Genomic DNA, 20,009 nt, shown 5'->3' on the forward strand with positions numbered 1-20,009 from the left:
AGTGTTAATTGCGAATTCTTGTTAACTTGCATGTTTGTAATCGGAGCTGCCTGATAATCAACCGACTGTTTTCGGGTTAATGATAGTTAATGATTAACACGATAATCACGTATTGGTAGAACATTAAATTAATAGTCAGAGACGAAACGGAATCTCGTTAGCTTTTCGTGTTAAAAGCGATTTCTCAACGGTTATCACCTCTCTAGATGATTCTTAAAACATTTGGACACTATTGCATTTTTGAGAAAAATGCAATAGTGGTGTTTTCGGCCACACCCTTTTTCAGGGTTTCGCGGTCAGTAGAATTTTTGTATTTCAGCCCAGAAGGTCTTAAAGACTATTCCGATACACCAAAATGTGCCTAATAGCCACATTTATGTACAACTTATGAAGCAACATATACCTTAAAATGCTTCGTTTTGGAAATATGGCCGAAAAAACGGTTTTTGGCTAGACGCAGTTCATAATTTCCGTGATTTTTGGCATTTCGCCTAGGAAGGTCGTAGAGACTATTCTGATACACTAAAATGTACATAATGGCCACATTAATATACAACTTATGAAGCAACATATACCCTAAAAGGCTTATTTTCGGAAATGTGGCTGAAAAACGGATTTTTGCCCGAGCGAAAAAAAGACAATATTCACAAATGGGCTATTGGACTGTAACTAGAACGGTCTTAAAGACTCATGAGCAACATAGCATTTGTAACAAGATGTAAGATGACTCACTTTGTGTCCCAGAAAACACCTACAAAAATTGGAGACTGATCTACTTTATTGGGCATCTCTCTTAATGGGCCAGGCCAGCAGCATATTTGTGTCTTACGAAAGGGCAATTTTTCAAAATCACGGTTTCTTAAGGTCAAAGGGCCGGCTGCTAACAGCAAATTGTTTGCAATTGCCGACCCATGCACATTATATAGTTTATACTGAAAAACGCTCACTTTAGGAGTCATCAGTAAATAAGTTTAACTACTGCGTGATTTATGAAAACTCCAACAATTAATTTCATTGGCACCAATTTAGCCAAAATGTAATGAAAAAAGTTCTACTTTGATTATTTATTCCTAATTCCATGAAACCATGATATGCACTAAGAATACCGGGCCTAAATAATTCGGCACTGGATCCGGGGCCAGACTGTCGCTTGACCACTAACCAATACCCACTTTATAATTATGATTTATTCGCTGCCTCGACCAATATTGGTCTTTAATCCCTGATTGCGATCTGTTGGCTGCAGTTTAATTTAGCTCATAATAACCATAATAATAATACCGCAGTGGTTTGGTTCGCATAGATTTTCCATCGTATGATAATGTGTGATCATTCCCCTCGTTTTTTAATCAATTGGTTACTGGCTGTCTCTTTTGTTATTACAGCTGCCTCGAAATCTTATCTAGGGCGCTAAATACATTAGTACTAGAACATTAGACCTGTAATTCTAGAACTTCAGATTAAGATTTCTTGGCCGAATGGCAGGGTTCGAGATTCGACTTTAAATCACTCAGTTTAGGAGTGATTAGAAGATAACAACTGCATGATATGGAAAAAATCCAACAAGTCAAGGACCATGCTGAATCAAAGTGTTCTTCCGACTTGAACTTAAGTCTTGTAACCTACTGGAGTTTGGGCCACTGAATCGAATACGACCTGATATTAATTTTAGGATGTCGGGAAATTCATTAAGATTTTAATTCTTTGGTTTTTCAATTGTGCTACGAATCCGAGTTTGAGTTGATAAACACCGTCCTGTTTGACTCTCAAAGAGAGCACCAAGGCTTAGGTTTTTCTTTTTGGCTCTGAAATCCAACTTTAAGATCGGGACCTCGGAGATCCTCGCGTCGGAAATCATGTAAGTGTAACATCAGTACCGGAGATCAGACTTTTTTGCTTGATATTGGACCTATAAATCTAATTATATATTCGAAACAGCACGGGATGTAACCAAGGTTAATTGAGATAAGATAAACCAGCTTTCGGGGTTACAAAACCCCATGAAAGGCAGGCAGAGCATCCTGAATCCTCATGCTATCCTCACGTTGACATCTAGGTCCATACTCCAGCCTCTCATTAAAAACTGGGTCAGCTATTTGGCCCGAGATCCGTAGTTTCCGTAAGTAAGAGATCGTTCAGATTTTGGTCATTAAGATCCCCTCCCGCTCTAAATAAAAGTCCACTTTACCCAAAGCTGGAAAAATTTCACATGTGTAACTAAATAGCTTAATCAGCATCTCGAGACTTCTATCATATATATAATATATATATAGCCCATGCCCCAGAAAAGATCTCGAGGCAGCTCACAGCTGTAATAACAGAAGAACTAACAGTCACCATTTGATTAAAACGAGGGAATGACAAGCAATATCATACGATGGGAAAATCTATGCGACTGAAAAAGAATATGGGGTCATTCTGAAGTGGGAACCAAACCACTGCGGTATTATAGGAAATTAGCTAAATTAAACTGCAGCCCAACAGATCTCAATCCAGGGATTACAGACCAATATTGGGTCGAGGCAGCGAAATAAATCATAATTATAAAGTGGGGTACTGGTCAGCGGTCAAGCAACAGTCTGGCCGGATCCAGTGCCGATTTATTTTAGGCCCGGTATTCTTGGTACATATATCATGGTTTCATGGCATGAATAAATAAAAACGTTTTGAAGTTGAATTTTGGTCTGGCACACATTCTATTTAAATTGGTGCCAATGAAAATTAATTGTTGGAGTTTTCACAAATCATGCAGTAGTACTAGTAAACTTATTTGCTGATGACTCCTAAAGTGAGCGTTTTTCAGTTAACTAAATAACTATATGATGTGCATGGGTCGGCCAATTGCAAACAATAGCTGTTAGCAGCCGCCCTTTGATCTTAAGAAACCGTTAATTTTGAAAATTGCCCTTTCGTAAGACACAAATATGCTGCTGGCCTTGGCCCATTAAGAGAGATGCCCAATAAAGTAGATCATTCTCCAATTTTTGTAGGTGTGTTCTGGACACAAAGTGAGTCATCCTTACATCTTGTTACAAATGCTATGTTGCTTCATGAGTCTTTAAGACCGTTCTAGTTAACAGTCCAATAGCCCATTTGTGAATATTGTCCATTTTACGCTCGGCAAATATCCGTTTTTCAGCCACATTCCGAAAAATAAGCCTTTTAGGGTATATGTTGCTTCATATGTTGTATATTAATGTGGCCATTATGTACATTTTAGTGTATCAGAATAGTCTCTACGACCTTCCTAGGCGGAAATGCCAAAAATATCACGGAAATTATGAACTGCGGTCTAGCCAAAAAACACGTTTTTTTTTCGGCCATATTTCCAAAACAAAGCATTTTAAGGTATATGTTGCCTTCATAAGTTGTATAAATGTGGCTATTTAGGCACATTTTGGTGTATCGGAATAGTCTTTAAGACCTTCCTGGGCTGAAATACAAAAATTCTACTGACCACGAAACCCTGAAAAAGGGTGTGCCGAAAACACCACTATTGCATTTTTTTCAAAAAATACAATAGTGTCCCAAATGTTTTAAGAATCATCTAGAGAGGTGATAACCGTTGAGAAATCGGTTTTAACACGAAAAGCTAACGAGATAGCCTTTTAGAACGGTTGGGATCCGACTATAACCTCATGTGGAAAAATAATTAATTTATGATTGAAGAAACTCGCCGCAAATTAACTTGCAAAAATTTCTCAGAAACGCGGCATTCCAGCCGCACAATTCGTCAAATTTGCCGCACGTCTACTAATTTTTATATCTTAGGAATAGTTTGGGATCGAACCGTATATGTTGCTTCAGTCACGACTCATTCATTATTTTTTCAAACATTGCTCTTTATATAGTTCCCAAACGATAGTAAGACCACCAAAAGTGAAAAATTAATTTGTTTGACACAAGGCACAAAATTTGTACGCGATTCTAGGAAAATACTAACGATAGGAGATCCCCATCTTTGACCTTTTTTAATCTATTTAAGCGCTATCTATTTATACATTGTACGGACACTTAGTCTTCATTAATACTCAATAGTGTAAATTTACATGGAAATCGGAGGCTGGATGGTTCTTGCGTGCTAATGCCAATCTAGCTTAAATCTCATGCGTACTACTGTCTTACGTTACTATTCTTTAAATATTGATTGTGGTTTAGTGCGATTTTATTCATCGACGTGTGACCACTGATGTCCACAGGTTTTTTAATAACGCCCGGTTTTGTCCGTCAACGACGTCGCCGCGTGTTATGAGCTTGGCGTAAACTTGGATCTACTCGGAGTCGTACTAATTTAGTATAATCTCAAGTAACACGAATACTGCGAATCACGTACTGCTTTTCTAGCTCAAGTGGAGGGAGGTCAATGGATGAAACTGGGCCACGAGATTTTGGCCTTGGGACTCAAGATAAGCGGAGTAGCAGGGGAGCTGTGTCTTAACTAAAACTTAGATAAGAGGGTTGCAGGGGAGGCTGTTGTCTTAACTAAACTTACATTAGAGGAGTAGCAGGGGAGCTGTGTCTTAATACACTAAATTTAGAGGAGTAGCAGGGAGCTGTGTCTCTACAAACTTAACTCGAGGAGTAGCAGGGAGGAGCTTGTTTCTAAACTAAACTTACATCTAGAGGAGTAGCAGGGAGCTGTGTCTCTAACTTAAATTACATTCGCGGAGTAGCAGGGGAGCTGTGTTTAAATATAATTAATATAGAAGGGAGTAGCAGGGGAGCTGTGTCTCTAAATTAAACTTCCAATAGAGGGAGTAGAAGGGAGCTGTGTCTCTAACTAAACTTCATTAGCGGGTAGCAGGGGAGCTGTGTCTTAACTAACTTACATTAGAGGTTAGCAGGGAGCTGTGTCTATAACTAACTTACATTAGAGGAGTAGCAGGGAGCTGATGTCTTAACTAAACTTCATTAGAGGGAGGTAGCAGGGGAAGCTGTGTTCTATACACCTTACCTCGAGCGTAGCAGGGGAGCTGTGTCTGCGTTCAGGGTTAGTGCTGTGATCTGCTCTATTGTCTTGGAGTCTCATGCTCTTCTGCAATAGAGGTCCCATCCATCGTAATCGTATTTCACCACTCAGCGGGTTGGGATGTGAGAGGGTTAGTGAGGGGTCGTGGAACTGAGGGGTTAGTGAGGGGTCGGGGGAAACTGAATGGGGTTAGTGAGGGGTCGGGGAACGGAGGGGTTAGTGCGGGTCGGGGATTGGAGGGGTTAGAGTGTGGAGGTCGGGACGGAGGGGTTAGTGCGGGGTCGGGGGGAATGGGGGGTTATTGAGGGGTCGGGGAACGGAGGGGTTAGTGCGGGGTCGTGGATTGAGGTGTTAGTGAGGGGTTCGGGGAACTGGAGGGGTTAGTGAGGGGTTGGGGAACTGAGGGGTTTGAGGGGGTCGGGGACTGAGGGGTTAGTGAGGGGTCGTGGAACGGAGTGGGTTAGTGAGGGGTCGGGAATGAGGGGTAGTGAGGAGTCGGGAACTGAGGGGTTAGTGAGGAGTCGGGGAACTGAGGGGTAAGTGAGGGGTCGGGAAATGGAGGGTGTTAGTGAGGGGTTCGGGGAACTGAGGGGTTATTGAAGGAGTGGGGAACTGAGGTGTTAGTAGGGGTCGGGAAACTGAGGGGTTAGTGAGGGGGTCGGGGAACTGAGGGGTTAGAAGAGGGGGCGGGTAAATGGCCAACATTTAACATATTTTTCGAATCTATTTCTCAGTTTGTAAAGTTAAAACTCAGTGCTAATGCTAGCATAATTTTCAGTGTGATGGTAAGTGTGCATAAATTTGTGGCAGTGAAAATTGAAATGTTGCATTGAATCGCATCTAGTAGGTAACTTAGAGGTTGTATGGTCAGACGTAGTTAGTGTTGTTTGTTAAAGCACGGAAAGGAACTCAGACTGCAACGAGACTACAAAACCCGTTGGAGCTGGCTGTGCAGTATGTTGGAGAGATATGACCGGATAACTGATGTAGTGCACTGAATTTTAGATGACTAATTGGAGCTAGGCAATCTAAAACTGGATGCAGGAGGGACTGACTTAGCGAAAGACATTACCAAGACTCTCGCACCGTTCAAGACTGCAACTGAGTTTTTGTGTAAAAGAGACAGCATGCTCGCTCAAGCTTTGGTAGTCCTTTTCGATATTGATTGATATCCGTATTCGTTAATTTTTTTCTCAACTCGAGATGTTTCCTTCATAAGCTCGCTCATTGGCTGAGACCTAGAGGCGTCGTTGTTTACAATTACGACTCAAGAGACTAAAATAATTATTACCTATTTAATTCGCGTTTTTAACACCACTTGGGGTAACAAATTTTGGGCTCTAAAACTCCTATTTCTTGGCCAATTTTTTATTTTGTCATGCTGATTTGGAGGCCATTAAACTTAAAGCATTTGACCCAGTCAAAAAATTTTCAGTTGTATATCCTTTACGATTTTTGCGGAAATTTGCGTTAAAATTGATGCCGTGGTGTCAGTAAAATGGCACGGATAAATATATATCGTCTCGCTTTATAAATAGTAAGATTCGGCAGAGAGACCGGTGCCACCCGATAAGCCGCTCAGGCACTTAGCTTAAAATAACATACATGACATTCTAGTACAATTTAAAGCAATTTGAACTGAAGTATAATAATTACAACCAGTTTTATCGTTTTCAGAGTCCTCAAAAACACAGGGTTACATGATTTTCACTTAACAAATAATCCTCAAATAATCAAGTAGCTTGAGCTCGGAGAACAAACTCTGGTGACTTCATAGTCACGTGACCTCAGGCTCATAATCACCTGACCTCAGACCCAATCTATTTGGTTCTGGCCTGGTCAGCCAGCCCCCTGTCATCCGATCTTGAGGTGACGTACGACACCTCGTTGACCCAATTAAAGGCTGCAAATTTTCACATGCCAAACTCACAACATTCTTAAGGAGTTGTGCGAGATGATGATACATAGAGGCCGCAGAATTATGAGGACTACCAGATCCTGGTGGAACCTAAGCGATCCATGATATCACGATAGGCCCTATTTCGCTAGCTATAGCGCTGGCCATCGCTAGCTATAGCGCTAGCTCTGGATAGCGACAACTAGCGCTGGATGGCGACAACTGGCGAACATTTATATTTTGCGCTTGCCAGCGTTTAATGGCGCTAGCCAGCGCTAGTTGTCGCGTTCACACTATCGCAAAAGAATTACCGACTATAATACTAGAATGCATATTCATTATTCGGGAGTGCCTGCTTTAATATACTCGGACGATGAGCCCTGATCGGTCCCCACAAAAGATAATCTTTAGAATTGTACTAGTACAATTTGTGAAAAGCAGTACCTTACTCAGGAATATTATAGCGGGTTAATTTATGACTGGGAAAATTAATGACCGGGAAAAATATGGCGGACTTTCCCAAAACCCGCCAAATTATCCCGGTCATGTATTTACCGGTGGCCGACCTTTCAAGTTTTTTTTCAGAGGTCAACGAATTTTCAACCGAAATTTCTGTTTTTGTTACTTGTTAAAGAAGTTATTTCAATTTACAGTTATTGATATTACTCAGAAATAGAAAAAAAAAACCCGTCTATTTAAAGGAAAATAAATCTAAGCAATAGTAAGTCAAATCTTCATTAAAGCGTATTCTCATTCTCATTATCGCTAATGTCCCCGCCATTATCATTATTGATATCCCCCTGAGCTGCTGACCGTCAAATTCGAAGTTGTATTGTTGTCTTAACAAGACTTTCATTTTGTCCGCTAATGGGGCTACTGCTCTGAAGGTCAGCCGGAGCTTAATTTCCTGCCCACCGCTTGGTATTGGGGAACGTCTTGGCTTTGCATCTTCAACTGCTCCAGTAATCAATCCACCGTGGACCATGAAATAGTGACACAGTTAACTCACTTCTAGCGGGATGGGGCCACAAGTTACTTTAACGGGAAAAACTCCCTCTTTCTTTTGTCTACACACTGCACACGAGAAGCGATCAATCTTTAGAGACACTATTATTATAATATATATTATATATTATTATTATTTTCGTTTTCTTCTATAACATATAATTTGTTTTCTTCTCTACGTTTTCTTCTCTACGTAAAATTTTTGACCGGGAAAAATATGGCGGAATCTTCCAAAACTCACCACTTTATCCCGGTTATAATATTCCCGAGTAAATTATGGTAGCAACCGCCAATAAAGTTACAGCCCTCCATCCACTGCTTCAAAAGTCTTCTCTAGCACATATGAGACTTCAGGTAAAATATGATGATCACCACCCCTTGGAACCCCATAATCAGAGTCGGCGGGTTTTTTATGACTGGTAAAATTTTTGACCGGGAAAAATATGGCGGAATCTTCCAAAACCCACCACTTTATCCCGGTTATAATACTGCCGTTTTCTCAGAAAAGGCAGTAAGTCCATATTTGCAATTTCGAGATATTGCGACTTTTGCGTTTATGGTTTTTTCTCCGCTTACTTTTTGCGTAAGATCGAAAGTAAACACGTTGAGTTATCAATAATTAGTCAAATTTTAATTTGTCAAAAAAATTAAAGCTTTGAGCCGTCCATAAGCTTAGATATAACCATTTTTATGCCAAATAATCGAACTTATTTTTCATACTGGATGGACTTACTGCCTTTTCTGAGAAAACGTGGACTTACTTCCTTTTCTGAGAAAAATCTCTGTTCATTATTTTTCTGAGAAGGAAGTAAGTCCAAGCTTTTTACTACATTTTTGAGGTTGGGATCTATGTATTTTGGATTATATTGTAAAATATAAACAATTACGTAAATCTAAATTGCTCCATATCATATAATAAATGTTTTTGAATAATAGTATGCCCTTATTTAGGCAAACTCGCCAATTTTGAACGATTTCAGTGCATTAAATGATATCTTATCGATATTTTGATGAAAATGAACTTGATCTAAAAGATATACCTAAACTAAACATTCTCTGCGATTATAACAGCTCAATAACTGCTCCAATGTTTATGTTTTGCGACTAAAATACATCCGGCGTTTTTGAAAATCGGCCAACAAATTTTTTTGAGGCCTAAATGAAAATGTTGATCACTTAAGTAAGGTTGAAATGTAATTATACATCGATTCTGAAAATTTCATGCGAAAATATCAATCGGCAGTAAAGTTATGTTCTTTTTGGGAAATCGCTTTCTAAAATTCCGTTTTTAGCATGCTTTTATAGGAAGTAAGTCCAGCTACTTCTTCCTATCAAAGATAATTTATCTCAGAAAAGGCAGTAAGTCCACGGAATTACTTCCTTATCTCAGAAAATTTTCAAGATTTTCTCAGAAAAGGCAGTAAGTCCGGACTTACGTCCTTCTCTCAGAAAATAATTGGCCAAAACCGAACATAATGTTTCTCAACTGGGACTTACTTCCTTAGGAATTGCATGCAAAAATGTTTCTATACATTAATATGTAGCTCATGTTGTAGAGAATTTTCTACTGAAAATTTTGATACCAATATTGTCATATTTCGAAAAATTGGACTTACTGCCTTTTCTGAGAAAACGGCAGAATATTCCCGAGTAAGGTATGTAAACACATGAAAAGCAGTGTGCTCACTGCTCCTTAGTCCTTACCCCTTATATTAGCCACTAGCTTCATTATTAAAACACGTGATTCGATCACGTGATGTTATTTCATTGAAACAGGGTTTATTTTTTTGATTACGTGTACAGTGTAGTATGGTAAAGTATTAACACAAGTTAACTTATAATATTATGTATATGATCGATACTTCGAATCTGTACTCATATGAATTATGAGTACAGCTTCGAAGTGAAACATCGAGTTCCGTTCTGGCGAGGTCTGGCGAGCTGGGAGGAACCTTCGAGATCGTCTGGGCTGATCTAAACACAAGCTTTGCTCAGTATTGATAACTCATCTAACTAGAATAACGAGCTAGTTAACGAATAATAATATTTGGCATCTAACTTTTCTGGCCATCGCTAGCTCTGGATAGCGACAACTAGCGCTGGATGGCGACAAGTACAACTATTACTAGCGCTGGATGGCGACAACTAGCGAAAATTTTTATTTTGCGCTTGCCAGCGTTCAATGGCGCTAGCCAGCGACAACTAGCGCTGGATGGCGATAACTAGCGCTATCTAGCGCTAGTTGTCGCCATCCAGCGCTAGTTGTCGCGTTTACACTATCGCAAAAGAAGCGACTAGAAATAGAATGCATATTCATTATTCAGGAGTGCCTGCTTTAATATACTCGGACGATGAGCCCTCGGTTCCCACAAAAGATAATTTTTAGAATTGTACATAGTTAATACTATTACTAGTAGTACAATTTGTGAAAGCAGTATGTAAACACATGAAAAGCAGTGTGCTCACTGCTCCTTAGTCCTTACCCTTTATATTAGCCACTAGCTTCGTTATTAAAACACGTGATTCTATCACGTGATGTTATTTCATTGTAAACAGGGTTTATTTTTTTGATTACGTGTACAGTGTAGTATGGTAAAGTATTAACACAAGTTAACTTATAATATTATGTATATGATCGATACTTCGAATCTGTACTCATATGAATTATGAGTACAGATTCGAAGTGAAACATCGAGTTCCGTTCTGGCGAGGTCTGGCGAGCTGGGAGGAACCTTCGAGATCGTCTGGAAGGGCTGATCTAAACGCAAGCTCTGCTCAGTATTTATAGCTAATCTAACTAGACTAACGAGCTAGTTAACGAATAATAATATTTGACATCTAACTTTGCTCTGAAAATACATGAAACATGAAACTTTACGAGATCACCAAGTTGTCATACGTTGTATGACCCGCCGCGCACGAGTGCGCGGCTCCCCCTGTATAGTGAAACGACCGTGGGGGTCACGACGTGATACAACCGTTAAGCTGACGAGTAATACTAATATCACAAATATATTTGATATTATGCTGGTCAGCGTCAGCTGACGATTAATAATATAATATCGCAAATATTTGATTTTTGTATAAATTCCGCTGGCCAGCACTAACCGTACTAGTGCTAGCCAGCTCTAGCCAGCGCTAGCTGAGTAGCTGTCAATTGACAATTATAATATTGCAAATATTTAATTTTGATAAATTGCGCTGGCCAGCGCTGGTCAATACAAAGCTAGCTGATGAGTAATATCGCAAATATATTACGCTGGCCAGCGCTTATAAGTTATACTTATACCTGACGATTTATATCGCAAATATTTGATTGACGATGTCAATCCTTCGCATTTCGCCGATCTCTAGAGATCGGCGAAATGCGAGGGTCGTTCGCGCATCCAATAATGCTTCTCGCAACCACAGAGCTCTGTGGTTGCGAGAAGCATTATTGGATGCGCGAACGACCCAGCTAGTAGTGCATCGCGCTACAACGCAAGTATTTGATTTTGATGTATTGGCTATTGCGCTAGCTGACGAGTAATATCGCAATTATATTGCGCTGGCCAGCGCTTATAGCCGACGAGTAATATTGCAACTATATTGCACTGGCCAACGCTGCAGCTGCGCGCGAAAAGTGGCATGCAACGTATGTCAAATATATTGGCATTGCGCTGGCCAGCGCTAGCTGACGAGTAATATCGCAAACATTTTGCGCCGCGCTGGCCATCGATGGCAAGCGCCAGCTTGCGCTAGTTATTGAACTGTTTTTTGCGATAGTCTGAGGCGCTGGTCATCGCAAACTATCGGGTTCGACAATATCGCATAGCCAGCGACAGCCAGCGCTGGATAGCGTCAACTAGCGCTGCCTGGATGGCGACAAGTACAACTACAAGTACAACTAGCGATGGATGGCGACGACTAGCGAAAATTTATATTTTGCGCTGGCCAGCTTTGAATAGCGCTAGCCAGCGACAACTAGCGCTAGATGGCTATCCAGCGCTATCTAGTTGTCGCGTTTACACTTTACACTATCGCAAAAGAACCTATTGGGGTAAACATTATGCGAGAATTTCACCGAGCTAACGCTGGTTAGTTACAATTTACGATTCGGATTAAACCTCCAAATAAAATAGAACCATGTTATCGATTCTTTAATTCATGACTGTCACTGATGTAATACTAATACCATAGGCATAATATTAATACCTTGGCTGTTATGAGACATGAGCGCTGCCTAGAGGAAAATCATGGTACCATAATTTTAGGATGATAATTAATCACTCTACACTCGACTGTCACGTGACGAAAACGCCGTGATTTCATTGGTTAACCTAATAACGCGCCGCAGATCTCTATAAACACAAAATATTCATCGCGCGTGCAGTAAACTCAAATTAAGTCCTTATTTGTTACCGAAATTCAGACTTTCGACAAAACTGTACCATAATATGGATTGGTCGAAAATCGAGTGTTTTAGTGAATAACTTATCTACAAAGCTGCCATATAGCCTGACTGACAATTTTCTCGACTGACTGACAATGTTTCTTCTTTTTCCCCATTTAGAATACAAAGATTAGTACATTTTAGCTTATGATTAATATTATATTTTTACCTATAGTTTACCTAGATTATAATATATTTTCAATTTTCTCAAGATCTGACAGATAGATTTTCTTTAAACTTTTGAAATAGTTACATGGTTATGTGGCAGATAATGTGTAAGAGTTTTGGAGAAATCCTATGTGCCAAACTTGAGATATGACTTCAAACACAAGGAAATATCTCCAAATTGGCAGTTTCTAACGGAAATCAGGCATATATTTCAAGATCTGACTGATAGATTTTCTTTAAACTTTCCAGATAATTACATGGCTATATGACGGATAATGTGTACGAGTTTGGGAGAATTTCTATGTGCCAAACTTGAGATATGACTTCAAACACAAGAAAACTGTACCATAATATGGATTGGTCGAAAATCGAGTGTTTTAGTGAATAACTTAGAATATATTTTCAATTTTCTCAAGATCTGACCAATAGATTTTCTTGAAACTTTTCAGATAATTACATGGCTATATGACGGATAATGTGTACGAGTTTGGGAGAATTTCTATGTGCCAAACTTGAGATATGACTTCAAACACAAGAAAACTGTACCATAATATGGATTGGTCGAAAATCGAGTGTTTTAGTGAATAACTTAGAATATATTTTCAATTTTCTCAAGATCTAACTGATAGATTTTCTTTAAACTTTTGAGATAGTTACATGGTTATATGGCGGATAATGTGTGAGAGTTTTGGAGAAATTCTATGTGCCAAACTTGAGATATGACTTCAAACACAAGGAAATATCTCCAAATTGGCGGTCTCGGCGGAACACAGGGATATATTTCAAGATCTGACCGATAGATTTTCTTTAAACTTTCCAGATAATTACATGGCTATATGACGGATAATGTGTACGAGTTTGGGAGAATTTCTATGTGCATAACTTGAGATATGACTTCAAACACAAGAAAACTGTACCATAATATTATGGATTGGTCGAAAATCGAGTGTTTTAGTGAATAACTTAGAATATATTTTCAATTTTCTCAAGATCTAACTGATAGATTTTCTTTAAACTTTCCAGATAATTACATGGTTATATGGCGGATAATGTGTGAGAGTTTTGGAGAAATTCTATGTGCCAAACTTGAGATATGACTTCAAACACAAGGAAATATCTCCAAATTGGCGGTCTCGGCGGAACACAGGGATATATTTCAAGATCTGACCGATAGATTTTCTTTAAACTTTCCAGATAATTACATGGCTATATGACGGATAATGTGTACGAGTTTGGGAGAATTTCTATGTGCATAACTTGAGATATGACTTCAAACACAAGAAAACTGTACCATAATATTATGGATTGGTCGAAAATCGAGTGTTTTAGTGAATAACTTAGAATATATTTTCAATTTTCTCAAGATCTGACTGATAGATCTTCTTTAAACTTTCCAGATAATTACATGGCTATATGACGGATAATGTGTACGAGTTTGGGAGAATTTCTACGTGCCAAACTTGAGATATGACTTCAAACACAAGGAAATATCTCCAAATTGGCGGTTTCTAACGGAACACAGGCATATATTTCGAGATCTAACTGATAGATTTTCATTAAACTTTCCAGATAATTACATGGCTATATGACGGATAATGTGTACGATTTTGGGAGAATTTCTATGTGCCAAACTTGAGATATGACTTCAAACACAAGAAAATATCTCCAAATTGGCGGTTTCTAACGGAACACAGGCATATATTTCGAGATCTAACTGATAGATTTTCATTAAACTTTCCAAATAGTTACATGGCTATAAGACGGATAATCCGTGCAAGTTTGGGACAATTTCTATGTGCCAAACTTGAGATATGACTTCAAACACAAGAAAACTGTACCATAATATGGATTGGTCGAAAATCGAGTGTTTTAGTGAATAACTTAAAATATATTTTCAATTTTCTCAAGATCTGACTAATAGATTTTCTTTAAACTTTCCAGATAATTACATGGCTATATGACGGATAATGTGTACGAGTTTGGGAGAATTTCTATGTGCCAAACTTGAGATATGACTTCAAACACAAGGAAATATCTCCAAATTGGCGGTTTCTAACGGAACACAGGCATATATTTCGAGATCTAACTGATAGATTTTCATTAAACTTTCCAGATAATTACATGGCTATATGACGGATAATGTGTACGAGTTTGGGAGAATTTCTATGTGCCAAACTTGAGATATGACTTCAAACACAAGAAAACTGTACCATAATATGGATTGGTCGAAAATCGAGTGTTTTAGTGAATAACTTAGAATATATTTTCAATTTTCTCAAGATCTAACTGATAGATTTTCTTTAAACTTTCCAGATAATTACATGGTTATATGGCGGATAATGTGTGAGAGTTTTGGAGAAATTCTATGTGCCAAACTTGAGATATGACTTCAAACACAAGGAAATATCTCCAAATTGGCGGTCTCGGCGGAACACAGGGATATATTTCAAGATCTGACCGATAGATTTTCTTTAAACTTTCCAGATAATTACATGGCTATATGACGGATAATGTGTACGAGTTTGGGAGAATTTCTATGTGCATAACTTGAGATATGACTTCAAACACAAGAAAACTGTACCATAATATTATGGATTGGTCGAAAATCGAGTGTTTTAGTGAATAACTTAGAATATATTTTCAATTTTCTCAAGATCTGAATGATAGATCTTCTTTAAACTTTCCAGATAATTACATGGCTATATGACGGATAATGTGTACGAGTTTGGGAGAATTTCTACGTGCCAAACTTGAGATATGACTTCAAACACAAGGAAATATCTCCAAATTGGCGGTTTCTAACGGAACACAGGCATATATTTCGAGATCTAACTGATAGATTTTCATTAAACTTTCCAGATAATTACATGGCTATATGACGGATAATGTGTACGATTTTGGGAGAATTTCTATGTGCCAAACTTGAGATATGACTTCAAACACAAGAAAATATCTCCAAATTGGCGGTTTCTAACGGAACACAGGCATATATTTCGGGATCTAACTGATAGATTTTCATTAAACTTTCCAGATAGTTACTTGGCTATAAGACGGATAATCCGTGCAAGTTTGGGACAATTTCTATGTGCCAAACTTGAGATATGACTTCAAACACAAGAAAACTGTACCATAATATGGATTGGTCGAAAATCGAGTGTTTTAGTGAATAACTTAAAATATATTTTCAATTTTCTCAAGATCTGACTAATAGATTTTCTTTAAACTTTCCAGATAATTACATGGCTATATGACGGATAATGTGTACGAGTTTGGGAGAATTTCTATGTGCCAAACTTGAGATATGACTTCAAACACAAGAAAATATTTCCAAATTGGCGGTTTCTAACGGAACACAGGCATATATTTCGAGATCTAACTGATAGATTTTCATTAAACTTTCCAGATAGTTACATGGCTATAAGACGGATAATCCGTGCAAGTTTGGGACAATTTCTATGTGCCAAACTTGATATATGACTTCAAACACGACAAAACTGTACCATAATATGGATTGGTCGAAAATCGAGTGTTTAGTGAATAACTTAGAATATATTTTCAATTTTCTCAAGATCTGACCAATAGATTTTCTTTAAACTTTTGAGATAGTTACATGGTTATATGGCGGATAATGTGTGAGAGTTTTGGAGAAATTCTATGTGCCAAACTTGAGATATGACTTCAAACACAAGAAAATATCTCCAAATTGGCGGTCTCGGCGGAACACAGGGATATATTTCAAGATCTGACTGATAGATTTTCTTTAAACTTTCCAGATAATTACATGGCTATATGACGGATAATAGTAAGGGGAAAAGTGGCATTCCGTTGGATTTAAATGTTCACAAGGATTTAGCAACGGATTATGGTAGTTAGAACCCCTACGAACATAATTAGACTTGTCACCAATTTTGTATCTCGACAAAAACACCATTTTTTACCACTTTTTACCACCTTTGTACCACCTTTCTAGTTTGCCAAATATTTTTAGTTGTGAACGTCGTAGAAGGCTGAAAATTAACCTAAAATGTTTATCTTATCAAGGAGTAAAACTTTTGTATGAAAAATTTGTACATTGGACAATCAGCTAATTGAATAATTACCAATTAGTTAATTACCAAAAAATGTGACAAATTTTTATTGGCTCAAAATGATTAAAATCGTTTGGAACACGGAAAATGCAGTTTTTAGAAAAACTTCAAAACTTTTTCACTTAAAATTTTTTTTCGAGACTGAAAAATTTCGAAAATTTGAAAAAAAAAATGTTCCGCCAAAAGTGATCGAATTGCATGAAACGTGGATAAAAATGCTTTGCAGAAAAACTTCGAACATTTTTAGATTGGGGAATACTAAAATCATCAATATTTGAAGTTGGAGTTCAGTAAATCTCGGCATATTTTAGTAATTAGGAATAGTTTAGCGGAAAGGGCTGAATCTGAAAAAGGTTAACCACACAATATTAGAGTTTCATAACTAATTACAATACAGCTTTATCAAATTCCACATAAAGAAACAGCACAAAAGGACCATTTAAGATCGAACCGATTTTACCTGCTGTATACTATCATTTTATTGATTTCAAGGATCAAAACCTCTCTGTACCGTCAATCTTGCCAATCTATAAGTATACCGGGTATCTGAATGTACCGAACCTCTTCTTTGCCTCTATAATAATTAGACCCAGTTGTGCAAGAAATGCGATTTCTCACAGGGGCTTCTTTTAACTGTGCACCTTTTGTCACTCTCGCAAGAGGCCCGGTACTGTAGGGGGTTAGGAAGTGACAAGTGTAAATATACCTTCCATCATCCACTGTGGCTTTTTTGTGTTGTGAATGCGCATGCCGCTTCGTTTGCTATGCAAGATATCTCGAATAACCCCCATATGTCATTGCCAGGGTCGGGATAGAGCTGGAGATAGCATTGAGAGGTTGCTAGAAATAACTAGACTTAGAATAAAGTCTAGCTATCAGATTATGATGAAAGGCTGTTAAGCTTAGGGGTGGGCGACAATTGACCCCCCGACAATTGACCCCCGACAATTGACCTCCGACAATTGACCCCCGACAATATAACTTAATACAATTAACCCTGACCCTGACCCTGAACCTGACCCTGACCCTGACCCTGACCTGATCAATCGACTCCAGTGTAATTACATGGGGGGTCAATTGTCGGGGGGTCAATTGTCGTACTAAGCCCTAGATTTTGCGACAATTGACGCAAGTGTAATTACATAGGGGGTCAATTGTCGGGGGTCAATTGTCGGGGTACCAAGCTCGATCAGGACGGTGATCTTGATAGGTCGGATAGCTGTACCTGGTTGCTTCCAGCCCACCGTGTCGCTTGGAAGTAAGTTCTCACCCCACCTCTTCCAAAAATGCGGTTACCAGAGCAGGAAACTCTTCTTCCTCCTCTTCTTTTAACCCAAACACAATCAGGTTCCTGCTCCTCTCCTCCTCTGCAGCCACAATCTTATCTCCTTCTTCGGCGTTTTACTGTTGCAGACTGTATCACTTGCACTGTTCTTTTGCAGTACTCCTGCACTGTAGCTCTGTGTCCCTGACTCTACCGTGGTTTACACTGCCCCTCAACTGCAATCTTAAGTAACTTTAGTTCCTGCACTCTTTGGCCATTAAAATAACCAACTCCAATGAAACCCCGTGTAGCTACGTTCTGCTACCTCCATGCTAGCACCGCCCAGCTACCACCAGTTTATTCTAAGTCTAGAGCTATTTCTAGCAACCTCTCAATGCTATCTCCAGCCCTATCCCGACCCTGGCAATGACATATGGGGGTTATTCGAGGTATCTTGCATAGCAAACGAAGCGGCATGCGCATTCACAACACAAAAAAGCCACAGTGGATGATGGAAGGTATATTAATTACACTTGCTTCCTATAATACCCCCCTATAATACCGGGCCTCTTGCGAGAGTGACAAAAGGTGCACAGTTAAAAGAAGCCCCTGTGAGAAATCGCATTTCTTGCACAACTGGGTCTAATTATTATAGAGGCAAAGAAGAGGTCCGGTACATTCAGATACCTGGTATAGATTGGCAAGATTGACGGTACAGAGAGGTTTTGATCATTGAATTCAATAAAATGATAGTATACAGCAGGTAAAATCGGTTCGATCTTAAATGGTCCTTTTGTGCTGTTTCTTTATGTGGAATTTGATAAGGCTGTATTGTAATTAGTTATGAAACTCTAACATTGTGTGGTTAACCTTTTTCAGGTTCAGCCCTTTCCGCTAAGCTATTCCTAATTACTAAAATTTGCCGAGATTTACTGAACTCCAACTTCAAATATTGATGATTTTAGTATTCCCCAATCTAAAAATGTTCGAAGTTTTTCTGCAAAGCATTTTTATCCACGTTTCATGCAATTCGATCATTTTTGGCGGAACATTTTTTTTCCAAATTTTCGAAATTTTTCAGTCTCGAAAAAAAATGTTAAGTGAAAAAGTTTTGAAGTTTTTCTAAAAACTACATTTCTCCGTGTTCCAAACGATTTTAATCATTTTGAGCCAATAAAAATTTTTCACTTTTTTTGGTAATTAACTAATTGGTGATTATCCAATTAGCTGATTGTCCAATGTACAAATTTTTCATACAAAAGTTTTACTCCTTGATAAGATAAACATTCTATGTTAATTTTCAGCCTTCTACGACGTTCACAACTAAAAATATTTGGCAAACCAGAAAGGTGGTACAAAGGTGGTAAAAAGTGGTAAAAAGTGGTGTTTCTGTCGAGATACAAAATTGGTGACAAGTCTAATTATGTTCGTAGGGGTTCTAACTACCATATTCCGTTGCTAAATCCTTGTGAACATTGAAATCCAACGGAACCCTTAAATCGACCACTTTTCCCCTTACTATAATGTGTACGAGTTTGGGAGAATTTCTATGTGCCAAACTTGAGATATGACTTCAAACACAAGAAAACTGTACCATAATATGGATTGGTCGAAAATCGAGTGTTTTAGTGAATAACTTAGAATATATTTTCAATTTTCTCAAGATCTGACTGATAGATTTTCTTTAAACTTTTCAGATAATTACATGGCTATATGACGGATAATGTGTACGAGTTTGGGAGAATTTCTATGTGCCAAACTTGAGAAATGACTTCAAACACAAGAAAATATCACCAAATTGGCGGTTTCTAACGGAACACAGGCATATATTTCGAGATCTAACTGATAGATTTTCATTAAACTTTCCAGATAGTTACATGGCTATAAGACGGATAATCCGTGCAAGTTTGGGCGAATTTCTATGTGCCAAACTTGATATATGACTTCAAACACGACAAAACTGTACCATAATATGGATTGGTCGAAAATCGAGTTTTTTAGTGAATAACTTAAAATATATTTTCGATTTTCTCAAGATCTGACCGATAGACTTTTTTAAAAACTTTTTAGACGGTTACATGGTTATATGGTGGATAATGTGTGAGAGTGGTATAACGACTCCTGTCCGACAGCGACATCTGTCCGACAGCGACATCTGTCCGACTCAGGGTACCAGAAAAAAACGA

Source organism: Bolinopsis microptera, chromosome 8 (assembly GCF_026151205.1).
Source record: "Bolinopsis microptera isolate Bmic1 chromosome 8, MBARI_Bmic_1.0, whole genome shotgun sequence".
NCBI classification, from domain to species: domain Eukaryota; kingdom Metazoa; phylum Ctenophora; class Tentaculata; order Lobata; family Bolinopsidae; genus Bolinopsis; species Bolinopsis microptera.